This window comes from Grus americana, chromosome 15, assembly GCF_028858705.1.
Source record: "Grus americana isolate bGruAme1 chromosome 15, bGruAme1.mat, whole genome shotgun sequence".
In the NCBI taxonomy this organism is placed as follows: Eukaryota; Metazoa; Chordata; class Aves; order Gruiformes; family Gruidae; genus Grus; species Grus americana.
In genome coordinates this window covers 5483161-5497112 of record NC_072866.1, presented here as the reverse complement: position 1 = coordinate 5497112, position 13952 = coordinate 5483161, and the positions used below count along the sequence as shown (strand labels likewise).

Here is a 13952-nt window from a genome sequence, read left to right as displayed (position 1 = left end):
CCCCAACTGCAGTCTGTTTTACCTGTGATGGTAATTGGCAAGTGATCTCTCTTCTTTATCTTGACCCATGGGGTTTTCTATCTTATTTTCTCCCCATAGGCTGATTGAGGAGGGGGAGTGTGAGTGTGGCTGGGTGGGTGTCTGGTCAAGGTCAGCCTGCTGCTGGGCCCTTGCCCTGGATCAGTGCAAGTTTGAAGAAATGCTGTGAAAACTGGTGGTGTTTAAGCATATGCATAATTTGTATTATAGCAAAGATACTGGACGGTGCTCTGACAGACATCTAGAACACCTTCCTGAGGGAGCAGGAGGGTTGGTTACTTCTAGTTGTGTGTCCTGTCTTTCTGCTAGGGAACACTCAGCCTAGGTGGGTGCCACCTGCCACTGTTCCAGCACCACGAAACTTGTACCCCTCAGCTAAGTCTAATCAAAATGGGAATGGCATCAACAGATGGAAATGATCCATCTAAGTTACAAGTTCACTCCTCCTGGGCAACTGTGGATGTGATAGCTTTCCCTCTTCCATGGAGAGGATTTTGCTTGAATAAGGGCTTGAGTTTCTGGGGCCAGAACAGAGTCTGGCTCAGGTGCCTTTGCAAACTGCCTACCCTGAGCAGGCTGAGTTTCTCTTTAAGAAAGCACACGGTGTACTCTAGCTTAATGGTACATGTTAAGCAAGAACATCTGCTTATGAAGAGATAGATATGCTGAAACATTTACTGATGTTTTGCTTCCTCCCCTTGTGTCACCTGAAATCTATCATCTCGCTATGGTATCCCAGCACAGTCCTGCTTGCAAATCTAGGGAAGCAGGGCAGTGGTGCACAGCTTTTAGAAAATGATTAGTGATCTGTCAGGCTAATGTCTAAACATGGGCACTGACTCAGATGTGTTACCTATAAATCTGTTCATCAGCAGCTGAGGAACATATGTGCCTCCTCTTCCTTAAACATAAAAACATTAATTACATTATATTGTACCACAGTAATGGGCAACGTAGTGACAGAGGGTTGCCAAAACTTTAATTTTAACCATAAATCTGGAGGGTCTGAAATGGCGACTCAAGCTGCTTTAAAAGATGAAGATAAAGCTGAAGTTGGGTGTGTAGGAGCAGGAATTGATGGGGGTGGGGAGGAAGGCATGGAGAATTAGCATAGACTGTCTAAAACACTTGAGAATAAGATAATAAAACTACAATCTTCCCTGGACAAGGGACAGGAAAGAACAAATTGCAATTCAGTAACAGCTCCTCTTCTGACTTTCTGCACTAGTTGTGGGATAAAAAGGTTTATTGTCTCCTACTATTAGGTCTTGGCTTCCTATTATTTGATCTTGTTGTCCCTCCTTTTCTTTTCCCTGGTGTAATCACAGAGGGAATACCAAACAAGCAGCCCCTGGTGTTCTTTCTCTGGCTGGATTTTCATTTTGAATAGAGCTGATCAGCAGAAAAGATGAGGCCAGCATGTAGCTTGCACTGATCTTTGTACCTGGATAAGAGCAATGGGAAGGAGCATCCAGATTATTTATCCAACAGAAACAGGAAGAATATGGAAATCTGTGTGTACCATTAAATATGAAAGGCACCATGGATAGGTTCTCCTGTTGCATTAGGTGCTGTACTGTTGACTGTTCAAAGGGCTTATCAGATGAAGCAGTCCTGCTGATTTGGGCAAGACAGAGTAGAAGGCAGCAGCTGCCAGTGCCCCATGCCACTGCTTGTCCCATGCGTGTTCCTCCCAGATCTGACCCAATCCTGCCTGGCTGCTGCTGTGAACCAGCTGATGCCCCTGAAATCAGTGCAAAGACGGCCCCTTGGGAGCCAGAGATTGCTGCTGCAATTGCCCTTGTCTGCCTCGTTATGCCACAGGCAAAAGGGCAATAACTTCTTTTTTTGAAATTATGCAGATTCTCTCTGAACTCTCTGCCTTCATTTTAGGATTTGCCTGCAGTGTTTCAGAGCCATCTGGTCATGCTCAGGTTACAAATCTAAAATGTCGCAGCAACCTGCATGAGATAGAGGGTTGGTTTTGGTACTAGGTCTTTAAAGGCTTGTCTCCCCTAGTCACTTGTGTGACCTCTATAAGAAGAAGGAGGAAATTATACTGGAGACAGGACTCTACTGAAGGGAAACCTACACCTTTCTATTCTCAATTTTTTTTTTGTTGAATTCTCTAATTCTTCTCTCTTATACCAAATTCATTCCACAAGAGTGACAAAGGTGATGCCACTTATCTGCATAAGAAAGCAAGCACAATTAAAGCAGAACAAACTGTTCAGAGTAATACTTCTTGTGGGCACAAATCCAGAAAGACTTTTTGCCTTTGGAAAGGCAACTGTTGTTCAGAAGCTATGTAGTGACTATTATTCTACAGTCCTGTTCCACTTTACTATATCTTCGCTGGCCAGTTTTCTTTGGTAAAAAGCCCTGAAGTGGTTTAACTCTTGAGCAGTTTGTGAAAGTTTTGCTCTATTTCAAATAAAGCATCGCATATTTTTAAAACAACACAAACCTATGGATGGTTTATATTATACTCACAGGCTGTTTCCCTGCTCTCGCTCCAGTATGTCTCTTACAAGTACATATGTTTCTCCCATCTTCTGTAAGTAGTAACTCAACCCTTTCCATGCTGCTTATCCATTCTGATGTAAGAAAGCTTTCAGAAACTCAGTACTTGAACTATGGATACACTGGCCCTCACTGAGCAGTGCTTTAATCCACTTAGGTCCAGCCTCAGTTGGCAATGTTTCCACAGGTATTAAAAGGGCAAAAAGATGGAGTACCATGTACAAATAACCCAGGCCTCGACTGCAGAGGTCCCAGATAAAGATATGTAGTTGTTTACAAATTCCATAAGATCCATTTCTCTTTTGTTTTCCCAAAGCAGGAACCATGACATGGAAAATGCTTTCTATTTTCCTCTTGGCTAAAGGAACTTAACTGGCTGCCAGATGTATTAGCCTAGAGAAGAGTGTGTAGCAGCAGAAGATAGCAACCCATTTGACACAAAGTATGGGCTGGGGTGCAGGGCAGAGCTTGCAGCTGCTGTGTGGGGTGTTTCTCCCGTCAGATCAGCACAGGATGTATCTATCATAGAGCAGAACACTGAATATTCACTGTGCACTAGACAGCAATATTTCATTTCATGCATCATTAAGAACCTGCATTGATTCCAAGTAGTCATATAACCTCATCCTGCATTCACTTTAAAGCAGGGGGGGGCAGGGAAATCTCTCCTTCCCAAGTCACTAGATAACTTTAAAACTTGAGTACTTGAAGAAATAGTCTTTCTTAGCATCATCTTTCCTGGGGACCGGGATGCCAAATGCAGTATTCTGTGACTTGGAATACAGAAAGGACTCCAGTGAGTGTCTTGGTTTCAATGTAACATAGTTTGGTTTGTTTAGCACACATAGGCTTTGTTTGTGATCATGTATTTGCTGGAGGTCTTACCTCCTTGCCAGTGTTGGAGTCAGTTTGATTTGGAGTAAAGCTCAGCTCAAATATAATAAAAAGAGAGGAAAAATATCAGAAGAGAATAAACTGGCACAGTAACTAGTGTTGGTCTCAGCAGCCAGCTGAGCTGGTTATGAAGGATGTGCTCCTAGGCAGCCTTCTCTGGTGCTTTCCGCTATGACCAGCGCTGTGGATAGTAGTGAGAACCATATCAGCTTAAAGAAATAACATCTTTATATGTATTTCAGTTTGAAGGCATTTAGCGGATTTAGCTCAACCTACTGAGGTACTCAACGACTTCTTTGCCTCAGTATTCACTGGCAAATGCTTGAGCCACACTGCCCAGGTTGCAGAAGGCAGGGACTGGGAGAATGCAGAACCGCCCACTGTAGGAGATCAGGTTCGAGAATATCTAAGGAACCTGAAGGTGCACAAGTCCATGGGACCTGATGAGTTGCATCCGCAGGTCTTGAGGGAACTGGCGGATGAAGTGACCAGGCCACTTGCCATCATATTTGAGAAGTCCTGGCAGTCTGGTGAAGTTCCCGCTGACTGGAAGAGGGGAAACGTAACCCCCATTTTTAAGAAGGGTAAAAAGGAAGACCCAGGGAACTACAGGCTGGTCAGTCTCACCTCTGTGCCTGGTAAGATTATGGAGAAGACCCTCCTGGAGACTATGCTCAGGCATATGGAAAATGAGGTGATTGGTGACAGCCAACATGGCTTCACTAAGGGCAAATCGTGCCTGACAAACTTGGTGGCCTTCTATGATGGGGTTACAGCATCGGTGGATAAGGGAAGGGCAACTGATGTCATCTACCTGGACTTGTGCAAGGCATTTGACACTGTCCCGCATGACATCCTTGTGTCTAAATTGGAGAGACATGGATTCGATGGATGGACCACTTGGTGGATAAGGAATTGGCTGGATGGTCGCACTCAAAGAGTTGTGGTCAACAGCTCAATGTCCAAGTGAAGAACGGCGATGAGTGGTGTTCCTCAGGGGTGGGTACTGGGACCGGCACTGTTCAACATCTTTGTCGGCAACATGGACAATGGGATCGAGCGCACCCTCAGCAAGTTTGCCGACGACACCAAGCTGTGTGGTGTGGTCAACACGCTGGAGGGAAGGGATGCCATCCAGAGGGACCTTGACAGGCTGGAGGGGTGGGCCCATGAGAACCGCATGAAGTTCAACAAAGGCAAGTGCAAGGTCCTGCACGTGGGTCGGCGCAATCCCAAGCACGACTATAGGCTGGGCAAGGAATGGATTGAAAGCAGCCCTGAGGAGAAGGACTTGGGGATATTGATTGATGAGAAGCTCAACATGAGCCGGCAGTGTGCGCTTGCAGCCCAGAAAGCCAACCATGTCCTGGGCTCCATCAAAAGAGGCATGACCAGCAGGTCGAGGGAGGTGATCCTGCCCCTCTACTCCACTCTTGTGAGACCCCACCTGGAGTACTGTGTCCAGCTCTGGGGCCCCCAGTACAGGACAGACATTGAGCTGTTGGAGCGAGTCCAGAGGAGGGCCACGAAGCTGATCGGAGGAATAGAGCACCTCTGCTATGAGGACAGGCTGAGAGAGTTGGGGTTGTTCAGCCTGGAGAAAAGGTGGCTCTGGGGAGATCTAATTGCGGCTTACCAGTACCTGAAGGGGCCTACAGGAAAGATGGTGAGGGGCTGTTTATCAGGCAGTGTAGTGACAGGACAAGGGGTAATGGGTTTAAGCTGAAGGAGTGTTGATTTAGATTAGATGTTAGAAAGAAATTCTTTCCTGTTAGAGTGGTGAGGCACTGGAACAGGTTGCCCAGAGAGGTTGTGGAGGCCCCATCCCTGGAAGTGTTTAAGACCAGGTTGGATGAGGCTTTGGGCAATGTGGTCTAGTGGAGGGTGTCCCTGCCCGCAGCAGGGGGGTTGGAACTAGATGATCTTTGAGGTCCCTTCCAACCCAAACCATTCTATGATTCTATGATTCTACTGTGGGTGTCTAGAGCTATATCTGAATTTGGGGCCTGGATCGAGATTAAGAACAATAAAAGAATTCAGTGATACTAAGGCTCAGTTTTGTCCAATGCTAACACTTGCGTGCTTGAGAAGCAGAATGCCCTTCTGTTAGAAGCGTAGAGATGTTAGAGAATGCTACCTCTCTTTCCAGGCTGTAGCAGGACAGTTGGACCATGCATGATGGCCTTCCCTAGGGTCTTGTCTGGACTGAGATGGGGTGGTTGGCCCCATTGTGAACTCCATTTAGGGTGAAAAGGTGCCAAGCAGAGTGGTTTAGGAAGAAAAACAGCTCTTACTGTCTCTCTTCAATGGCCATTGCTCATTTTTAACCATGTCTTTGGCATGTTACTAACATTTCTAACTGAATTTTCCAAGAGTCACATGCACCTGTCACTCTCAAAGGGAACCTGCAAATGTTTATCAGTTATAGGAAGGAGCCCTGAAAGTGCTGTGCACATTTGCTGAACTCACAGTATTTAAGAGGAATGTTACTGCTTGTTTATACTAACAGTCCCTCCTCCTCAGCTTGAGAAGAGGAAAGGGGCAAAAAGATGGAAGTTTAACTGGTGTTATTATCAGCTGCTTACTGGCATCCATCTTCCCAGCAAGAAACACTCTTTGAAGGCTTATTAGCTGTCTTCAACAGGAGAGGCTGCCCCTTTGCCACTAATCTGTACATCAACCTGTCCCAGCGTGCGAGCCGATGCACTACAAAAAAGTAGTATCATGTTAATATATTATTTACTGTTTGAATGAGACGCAATATCTTTCATAAGGTATGTGGCAAAGACTGCCAGGGTGCTTACTCTCCATGAATAGGCTGGGTTTATTGTACATGACATAGAGTAAGAGCCTTGCATTAATTTATGACCAAATTTCACAACATAAGTTGCCTTTTCCTTGTATTTTAGTCTCTCGTTGCCACTGTTTGACTTTTTTTTTTTTTTTTCCCCCTGTACCTTCAGATCCCACAGCATCTGGTGGCAAATCAAACATGGTAAAATGTTGTTTTTTGAGCTTAATAATATTTTCCAAGTCATTTATTTACCAAATGCTCTTGGTGGAAGTGTTTTGTTCTGTATTTTAACAGGTGCTGCATACTCAATCTGAATGTATGGGTAATCAAATCGTCGCAATAGGCAAGTCTCACAGGGTGTTGTGCTCAAGTTGAAAAGTCCTCATAAATTCACAGGCTGCATGTTTTGACTGTCTGAGCTTCCTGGCCACTCCTCCCAAACATGGGCATGGATTTTGCTATCACATTATTTTAACTGTTATGGTTTGCTTTGCTGTACCTGTTCTATTTATAATGCAGGGCAGTGATGGCCTCTATCAGGGAGAATAGTTAATGGGCTTATGCAGTACAGAACTTTAGCTAAAAATTCAGGATTCAGCTAGAAAGTTGTTGCCTCATCTTTCTTCAGACCCAAGCCAGACCTCAGTGCTCTGAGCTCTCTCCTTGGCAGGTTGAGCTTATCTTTAGAGCTTGCCAGATGTGTCTCACTCTTCAGGGGGTTTACTTTGTATTCTCCCGCTTTCAGTGATTACAGATCTCAAAGGGAACAGAAATTGCAGTAAAAATGTATTACTGTTCTATACATTGCCTTTGGATGAGTTCACAATTGAGTTTAAGATTAGTCACCTAAATTCTATAGGACAAAGAAAATTATAGATAAACATTATAAGCAAAGGACCCTTTTCTAATTAGAATGATATTTTAAATCTGATTTCATATTCTTAAAGTATCTGCAGAAATGTGGAGTTATCCATCGTAACCTCTTTGACACAAAACCAAAAAGTGCCTTTGGAGTATTATACTGTTTATAAAAAAACACTAGAAAAGTTTTATGTCTCTTATTCAACAAAAGAGAAATTCATGATAATGGTGTCAGAGGGGACTGTCTAAAATCAAGACCCTTCTAACTTCAGAGCATTGGATAAATTCAAACTGTAAACTTAGATATGGAAGGTTTTGGTTTTTTTTTCCAATCCACCAAACAACAGGAGCAGATGCAGATTATTTTTTGGATAAGACATCCTTCTTTTGGAATGATTTCACATGCTAACTTTGCTTGGGAACTACTCCTGTTGGTGACCATGTGTTCAGCACATCTGCTTTGGCTTGTTTTCTCTGAGACTGACAATATTGTGGCAAGACGTCAGAGTGAATTGAGGTGAAGAAAAAGGAAAAGGAAAATTAACATGAAAGAGCTGCATTGCAAGTCCAAATGAACCTGGAGAGACTTTCCATCCCTTGATCCTCCATGTGTATGTTAGGATATGTGTAGAGGGAATTGAAGAGGTGGGGGGAACTGACAGGCTTGAAGTAATACCTGGGCTTGTCTTGTCACAGTCAAAACCTGAGCTCGAGCAGACATGCTGGGAGGACATTTCTGACTTCTAGCCCATGGGAGCGGATGCCTTCAAAAGTTGGGAAAATCCTGCCAATGACTCATCAGGGCTAGTTTCACTGTTTACTGCATAATGCACTCATTCATCAAACTGAAAGGATTTCAATCAATATTGTCAAACTAAAAAGTTATGTATTATATACACATGCACACACAACTGCACTCAGTTATGCATAACATATGTGATGGCCATCATCAAACAAATTACAGAGTTGGGTTCCAAACTGACTTTACTAAAAAATCCCTATCTCTACCTGTCCTTTATTTGCACCAAGCTTCCCACATAAAATTCAGTATTTTTCCATCTGCTTCAAACAATTATCAATTATTAAAACGACTTGAAAAACAACAAAAAAAAGTCAGGAACTTTTTCTTTCTTTCTTCAGCCTATGGCTCCTTCACCAAAATCACACTTCTGGAGATGTCGAAGAGGCAGTGTTCAGTCTCACCATAGAGCAAGTCTGAAATCTGAAGTCCAGCCAGCAGAAGCTCAGTTTGGGTAATAATGTGGTGCTTTGAATAAGATAGAGACATTTGCACAAGATCCAAGGCTAACTCTAACTCAGAAATTATTTCACTGAGCAATCAACAGTAAATAAGTCATGCCTGGCATATAATGTTACATGATCCTTGATTATGGAAATGTAGGTACAAGTACGGACTGAGTGATGTGGCTAGGGGGCATGCAGGCACTCTGGGCTCTGCTTCTCATTCAGTTTCTATCCTGATGTCTGCAAAGAGGGAGGTGATGAGAATAAATAATAATACTCTTAACACTCCCGTCCTTTGGACTATAGATAAAGCTGGTTGGAGAGAGAAAAAGAGGTAAAATAAGGGGTTTCTGTGGCCATTAGCCAGTTTGATAAAATTTAATGGAAATAATCTGATTTTCTAAAACAGAGGCCAGAGTTATAGATCTCTGCCTTGATTCCTGACACTTCAGCAACTCTGCTTCATGGCAACCTGCCTGGTAAGTGAGAACCTGGAGACCTTGTTTTCACCATTTGTGGCTCCTCAGCCACTTAGATGTCTGGGCCTGGGGGCACTAATAGTCTTTAATGGCTGTGAACATCCTCTGTGGCCTCCACTCTCCCTCTCTGCCCATAGCTCATCCCTACCCCGGTCCGGGGCTCTTCATGGACCCTCTTATCAACCATCAGTTCTGCCTGCTGTGTGCAGGCACTGTAGGTCTGTGCCTGTTGCTGCAGGTAGAGCCTGGCTGCTCTGCCTTGCCTTCTGGTTTTCCTTCACTTGTGGAGCAGCCCTGCTCTTGCTGGTCCCTGACACTAGAGTTTGTGGTCTGATACAGCCAGCTAGGCTGTCATTCAGGGTTTCATGCAAGAAGTTTGAAGCTTAGAGTGTTAATTGTGAATTGAATCAAATTTTGGTATATTGCTGCTGTTCATGAACTGGAATTGCTACCCTTCTGTGAAGTAATCAAACATCAGGCAAACATGGTCTTAAATACCAACATATCTTCCTTTGTAATTATCAAGTGCCTATGAAAAACTGTAAAAGCTGGTTGGCTTAACAGTACAATTCTGCTGAATTCTGTCGACACACCCACCCCCAGAGTATTAAATGCGCAGGGAGCTCTTTGTTGGCTTCTTGCAGTGTTGGTTGGTAGCTCCTGCCACATGGGCAGCTGCCATACAGTCATGTCCATGTGGTATCACTCTTTAAAGGTACACAATAGAAGAGTAGGCTAATGTCTGGCTTTTAAGGCAGACCACTGATGCAGACGAGGACTGAATAAAGAATTTGCCTGTCAAATTGAAATCTCACTCATATAAGCATTTTATATGGGAATCTCAAAGAATCTTATATGATAGATATATAAAAATGTAAAAAGAGAGTTGAAGGGATTTTTTTAATATGCACAAAATGGAGCAGCAAATCATGTAGTAAAGATTTGATTTGACGTGGGATGTGCACTCCAGTGCTCAGTCTAGAAAAGTACTTATATACAGACTTTAAATTTAAGGATGTGAATAGGCTCACTGGAGTTAATGTTAAGCCGGTACATAAGAATTTTATTGGTTTGGGGATGGGTGCACTGAGCATCCTTCAGGAAAAATACCCTTCGTTTGCTTATGGGCTTGGACTGAATGAGCAGGCTAAGCTCAGCTGCCTTGTGTTTTCTGTGGAGGAAACTACTCTGAAGTCAATGTCTGCAATTTTCTGAATTGCCAATCCAGGCATTTCAACCGGTAAAAACAATACCTGGCATCACCAAAGGAGTGGCAGATTATTACAAGCCATGTGAAATTAGAATTTGGCAGGATTGCCAAACTACTCTGTGGTCACCATAGAATGAACACTGTTTTAGCTGGGTAATTATTTTAATTGTTCTTATTAAATGTGGGAGCAAAAAAGAGTCCCTCTTTTCTGCAACTCTGACCTACTCCTCTGTTTTCTTAATTAATGTGTCTTGGTAAGGAGAGTTTCTCTTTCCTTATCCCCCTACAGCTCTTCTCCCTTTTCAGACCTTGTTCCCCATCTCCATTTGTTTGGTTTTCCTTCAGCTCGGAAGTTCCTGGGCCCTTTCGCCTTTGTGTCTTACTTCTTATGACACCTGTGAGGCTCCTGTTGAATCTGCACATCCTTCCCTGCTAGATGGAGGCTCTGCACTCGCTGCCAAGGGAAGCAACCTTCCCTCCAGATATGCTGGGGTCCCTCCAGCCCTGGGGCAGGGGTGTGTGTGGGTCTGAGATGTAATCTCAGCATGACTCTAGCTCAGTAACTGATATATTAACCAACAACACAAGTGATAGTGTGATCTGCCCTCTTCCTGTTGCTGGTACTTGTTGGTCCGTATGCCACAGCTCACCTCTGTGTTGAATGACTGAATCTGGTGGCTGGATTCACAGCTGAGGTGGTACTAGGATGAGCTCAAGCCATCCTTCCAAGCCTGCTGTCTTTACCTCTGAAGTTAAATATGGGTCTCCCAACACTTTGTGAAGAGCCGTGCACTGCTGAGTCAGACTCTCAAACAGCATTAGCGACATTTCCCTCCATCCTTCAACGCATCCAGTATAAACACAGGGAGACCACACTATATCTTAGAATATCTTTCAGTCTTCCCTTAACAGTAATCAAGTACCAAATACTGAAACAGCATTTTTCAGATTACAGCCTGGGCAATTTGGTAGCCTTTTAGCAAAAACAGAGTGCATTACCACCCACAGGCTTTGGAGGTCTTCCTTTCTGGAGTGTTTAGTAACTAAAAAAACCTAATCCTTGCCTGTTCATTCTACTTTTGAGAGACAGAGTCAGCAATTTTCCTGCTAAATGGATTGAGTACTTTATAATATCAAAGCATTTGTGCCAGGGTCAACCTTATTGTGACTGGAGTTCCCTCCTTGGAGAAGGTTGAAAGCTGTATCGGCAGGCACAGATGGGAGAGGTTTATTGCAGGTATGGGAACCCACATGATGAACTGCAGTGCTAGGTGAGGTATTTTATTTAGCATTTAGCTTTGCCTCACATGTCTGTGGCCTATTAATTCATTCCCAGGAGACCTATTGTAATTTTCCAGACACCTGAAAATTTTCAAGCAGATGTCACTTTAAACAAAACCAAAAAACTTGGAGATGTATCTGCTGATTCTTACTGGTGTCTGAAAGCAGTCGTTTCTACACTAAAATTGCTCATTCTTAAGACAAAAGAGGGACAGGCTCCAATATCTGACTAGTAGCAATATTTTTTACATTTAAAACCGGAAGCATGGAAAAGGGAGGTCTGTTATGTTGGAGGAGAAGGAAAGGTTGGGAATGAGCACTTGCTTTTAATCCTGGAAAGGGCTGGAATAGTCAGCTTCAAACTGGGATGTGTCTAGATATCAGAAACCTTTACATAAGTCTTTCTTTAAGCCTCATTCAGGCAGATAATTTCATTATCTGGAAGATGAATAGAGAAATACACTTGGGAAAACTCCAATGCCAAAAACATTGCTAAACGACAGTTTAAATAGCAAACTTGTCAGCAGATGGCTAACACCTGAAGAATTTTAAAGCTTTGTTGTCGCAGTTTGGTTATAACCTTTCTCTTGCCCAACTCTATATAATAAAGTTTGAAACTGAATAATCAGTGTGTCTAGCTCCTTTGCAATCTAATAGACTTCCACTCTTCCAGTTTTCTACCCCATTTAAGGACAACTACAGAGGTAACAGCATCAAGGTGAGTATCCATCCATGAGCTTTTGTTAATGGCATGTATAGGTGACAGATGAATACACTTATTTTCCCAGTTACCCCACTGCTAGCCGTTCCTGCAGGAACATTCAGGGTGGTGATTGCTTGATGCGATGAGAGCTGTTGGGAAGCTGGAGGTGGTGCTGTCTAGCAGGTTGCCTCGTCCTCCTGCATAGCATCAGGTCAGGTGTGGGAGGACTGAACAAGAGCACAGGAAAGCTGACAGCTCTAGTTCAGCCATGTTCAGACTGTGTGCCATTAAGCCTGCTCAGGAGGGTGTTCCTTCATCCCTTTTGCCACAAGAAAAGAAGAGCATAAGCAGTACCATTTCCCTGTCTCTTTCACTAAACAGTTAAGGAAACAAAGACACATTTAAAAGCTAGCTGCCTGAATCTTTCCCTAGATGCCAAGGTGATGAAGTATTAAGAACTTTGCTGTCTCAGTCAGGTCACTCCACAAGCATCAGAAAATCAGGCAGTGGACTGTGTTAGCCATCTGTCAAGAAAGTTACCAAACAGCTTTCAATTAATTATTTTTAGGAGGAATGCAAATTGTCTTTGCTTAGGACAGCTCTGCTGCAGGCCAGAGTCTCTGCTCCATAAAGCGATGCTGTTCCAGTGAAATCAATGCAACTTTGTTGGCTTGTAACAGCTGAGGATATGGCCTATACTAATTTTTGCTTAAACCTTGTACAATAAAATGTTTTAGCATATGATGAATGTTAGGTTTCTTGGTAGTTCTAGGTAATAATGAGATTCTGATTGCTTAGGTTAACTCTTCAATGTTTGAGTCTTCATCAGCAAACTTGCAACAGTTCCAATTAAACAAGCTGTGTATATAATGCCTTTTCTTCTCAGCTAGAGAAAATGGTTTGCAATAGTTATAGAAATACAAAAGACTGGCATAATAGGATTATTATATATATATAATCAAACTCTGTATCTATAAATATGTGAGAAGACATTGAGTTGAGAGGAAATACTCATTGCACAGAGCACTGCACATGCATGGCAAGCTCGCATAACGTGACCCTGTTTATGATAGGAGCTTCCCAAGACATGATGTTTTCAAGGTTCTCTTTCCTTGCACTGTCATTCTCAACCTCTCCCTTCTGTATTGGCAGGCCAATTACTGGGATAGCTCAAAAGTTTCTGTCACAACTCAAGCAGTTTCTCAAAACAAGTTTCAGCTTAAAAAAGCATAGATGGAGGAAACTGAAAAAAAGCTACAGGGATATAGCTGGAGGGGGAAAAGGGAGGGAACGTCAGTTGTCTACTTCCGAAGCAATTGTGGATGTGGATTGCATGGAAGCCTTCTCATCAGCAGGGAGTCTGACAGGTCTATCAGGGGACAGTTCATCTACTTCTATAATAGTAGTTATTTGAACAACTAGAGATCGATATAGTATCTAGGGGAGATGCTGCTATTTATTGGGAAATAAGAGAGAAACATTGGTGAAAGTTTCCTTTCTGTTTCTACAGTAACCACCATCAGAAGGACTGTGTACATGTTTACTCTAGCTGGGGTTCACGCATAGTGATTCAAAACTGCATGGCTACAGAGCAAAAGCAGATTATGCGTGTCATGGACAGAGTGCTGCTTGCTTTGCTTTGAACTTTTCAAAGCTGAGTTGTCAGACAGTGGGCATTAAAGTGATGAGTTAGCACCTGAAGGAGATGGGCTTTGAATTTGCCTCTGCCTGTGGCCAGCAACGGGTTGTTTGGACAGGGGCCCACCCATGCTAGACTGCAAGTGAGTCTTGCAGTCTCTTCTGCATCCAAGCTTTCTGTGAATAGCTTTGTGTGCAGAAGGCAGCATGTTGCAAGCCTAGGAAACGTGCAGTGCTCAAGGTCAGCTGCTCATTTCTGTGTTGAAAGCAGAAATATCCTGATAG

At 43.3% G+C, this 13952-nt stretch overlaps 1 protein-coding gene across 2 annotated transcripts in view; it reads left to right on the top strand.

Annotated features, from left to right (window-relative positions):
• Window positions 1-8313, top strand: part of TMEM114 (transmembrane protein 114) — a 47102-nt gene extending 38789 nt beyond the window's left edge. For both annotated transcript variants that reach the window (XR_008579366.1, XR_008579367.1), the window contains one exon: window positions 8252-8313. The gene's annotated coding sequence lies outside the window, so the exon portion shown is untranslated. The remainder of the gene's footprint in view (window positions 1-8251) is intronic.
• Window positions 8314-13952: the final 5639 nt, after the last annotated feature.